The sequence below is a fragment of the Myotis lucifugus genome, unplaced genomic scaffold (genome assembly GCF_000147115.1).
Source record: "Myotis lucifugus unplaced genomic scaffold, Myoluc2.0 scaffold_208, whole genome shotgun sequence".
Lineage (NCBI taxonomy): Eukaryota > Metazoa > Chordata > Mammalia > Chiroptera > Vespertilionidae > Myotis > Myotis lucifugus.
This window is the reverse complement of record NW_005871256.1, coordinates 2,473,355-2,476,407: the sequence shown is the minus strand read 5'-3', so window position 1 is coordinate 2,476,407 and position 3,053 is coordinate 2,473,355. Positions and strand designations below refer to the sequence as shown.

Below are 3,053 nucleotides of genomic sequence, written 5' to 3'. Positions count from 1 at the left end.
GGAGAGAGAGAGAGAGAGAGAGAGAGAGAGAGAGAGAGAGAGAGAATTGATGCAAGAGATATATCAATTGGTTCCTCCCACACCTGCAACCAAGGTACTGCCACTGACCGGGAATTGAAACCAAGACCCTTTGGTGCCTGGGCAGACCTCTAACCACTTACAACACCCGCCAGCATTATAATGACCATTTTATGAGAAAACCGAGTTATATAGACACTTTCAGGTTAATTCATTAGGGTTTATGTTGTAAGGATACAGGTTATATATGTATTTTTCATCATGGTTCCTTCCTTTGCTCCCTAACTCCCTTCCCCAATCTAATGCACAAAACTGGAAAGATCAGTTAACAGCCAAATGCTTGCAGATGGTGCTTGAGAAAGTACTGAATACATTTCTTGTTTAAAAAACATATTTTTATTGATTTCAGAGAGGAAGGGTGAGGGACAAAGAGATAAGAAATATCAAAGATGAGAGAGAATCATTGACTGGCTGCCTCCTGCACACTGGGTTGTGCTCTTGACGGGAATTGAACCATGACCTCCTAGTTCATGGGTTGATGCTCAACCACTGAACAACACCAGCTGGGCTCTTTTCTTTTTTTAAAAAAAATAATAGTTTATTGATTTCTAGAGAGAGAGGATGGGAAGGGAGATAGAAACATTGATGTGAGAGCGCAACACCATTGGCTGCCATCTGGGGATCAAGCCTGCAACCCAGGCACATGCCCTTGACCAGGGATCAAACTGGCAACCTCTTGGTGCATGGGATGACACTCAACCAACTAAGACACACCAGCCAGGGCTGGATGTATCTGAATTAACACGTTCCTTTTTGACTTTCTCTTATAGCTTCGATGTGTGGACACTGATCCGTTTCCGTTAAAGGAGCTTCACAGGTAAGTGGCAGCGCCTGCACACCTGAGCCTGGAGCCTCTGGCGCAGGGGTGAGGTCAGGGCTGGAAAAGCAGTCCGCTGGCTAGGCAAACAAAGCTCCCCACGGGCTTGGAGGTCCGCTGCCACCCAAAGTCTAACCGCAGGTTCCCTCCATACCCACTGACCAGAACGAGAGGTTCCCGTCTGCCCGGGTCCACTTTCCTTACACGACAAATGAAATTCAAACATTAATTCTTTTAGCGCCATCTCGAAATTATCTGATTGCATCACACCTCTCTGAGAAGCGGAGCTTTCTTCACAGGGGATTTCTGTCTTTTCCCAAAGTAAATCATCTCTTGGAGGCAGGAGAACCTAGATTTCTAAATGCAGAAACTCAAATCTTGGCAAGGCCAGGTGACAGCTCTGGGCAACATTCCTGAGAAAAAGACTTTTTTGGGGAAGATTTCAAACTATTGTTTTTAGTGGTCATGCACTAAATTACGGGGATTTTAAACAATGTGTGTACTGGCTGTGCACCTTACCATTCTATGTACAGAAGCAGAGTCTGGAGAAAGAAATCTCCAAGTCTTACTCTGCAGACTAGTAAGGAGCCAAGCACTCCTTTCCTTCGGATCCACCAGAAAGAAGTAGGGGTGATAATAAATTGGAACAGGTGGCCTCAACTTTGGTTTCTGTGCTAATGCTGCCCCCTAGAGACAGAAAATTATAAAGGCACCGAGACCAGGTTTACACGGCTTGGGAGAGGGCAAGGCTGGAGAGGTACTGACTGGGAAAGAAAGCCAGCCATAACTGCCTGTATTTTACTACCACAGGGAGCAGGACTTTTAAAATAAAGTAAGAGGTCAATGGTCAATGCTTTCAGGAATACATACAAGTTCTTTTGTTTTGTTTTGTTAATCCTCACCGGAGGATATTTTCTCCATTGATTTTCAGAGAGAGTGGAAGGGAGGGGAAGAGACAGAGAGAGAAACATCAATGTGAAAGAGACACATTGATTGGTTGCCTCCTGCATACTCCCCAACCCGGACTGGATCGAGCCTTGCAATTGAGGTACGTACAGTGCCCTTGACCGGAACTGAATTGTGACCCTTCAGTCCATAGGCCAACACTCTATCCACTGAGCCAAACCAGCTAGGGCTACAAGTTCTATTTTACCTTTACCGGAATAACACAAACAAAAATACCAATTCCTATATAGCAGTTAATCAAATACTGATGACTATTTCTCTCAAATGCCCATTTATATAAAAGAATCATTGGGACGCTATCAGCAGCTCCCAAGGCAATGCCAGGAGGTGGACACTTATGTCTTAAGGAGAAAACTACCGAAGGAAGAAGGCTAGTGCTGGGTGCAGAGAAGAAGTCACTCACAACTACAGAGTGGGGCTGGGGAAGGCCGCTCTGAGAAGGGTGTTTAAGCGAAGACTTAAGAAAGGTGATGAAGTGAGCCTGGGGGTGTCTGGGGGAAAGAATCCAGGCTGAGTAAGAAAGAGGAGTGAGGCAGAAGGTCAGTAAGAGCTGAATGGAAGGCGGGTGTCTGGGTCCTGGCGGCGATGATGAGGACTGTGGCATGTGTCCACAGTAAACAAAGGTTAAAGAGGATGCTCTCTACAAGGATTTGCGTGACATTGGTCCAAAGCACCCCTCTATGCTGGCACCCCTTTTCATGGAGAGCTCCCACCCCTCTGCACTTGACTCAAAGGCTTGAAAGGGCAGGAGGGTAGAGGCTATAGCTAAGCCCCACCCAAAGTTGTGTTGAGTGACAGCAGACACTCAACACAACAATACGTGTTTGTGGAAGCGAAGTTATTTATTAGATACAATTTTTAAACTATGAACTGCAACCCACTGGTGGGCTGTGAATGCATTTTAGTAGATAATGACCGGTGGTGGTTTTTATTTATTTATTTGTATTTTAAACCAGAAAAGATACTAGAGTGCATTTCACATGTCAGGTATTTACTTTGTAAAACTACTTTTCCAGTTATACGTACGTATATTTATGTACATTTATATATGTATTAGGTTTATGATAAAATATTACTACAGACATCAGTCAAAACAGTTTGAAAACCCTTAACTTAGGATTCATTCATCATTCCCAAACCTAAGGTTTCTTTCATGGATAAGAGAAGCCTTTCCCTCATAACGGGAAACTCC

At 44.4% G+C, this 3,053-nt stretch overlaps 1 protein-coding gene across 7 annotated transcripts in view; it reads right to left on the bottom strand.

Annotated features, from left to right (window-relative positions):
- RNF216 (ring finger protein 216) overlaps positions 1 to 3,053 on the bottom strand; it is a 112,598-nt gene that overhangs the window by 40,092 nt on the left and 69,453 nt on the right. The window lies entirely within an intron of this gene.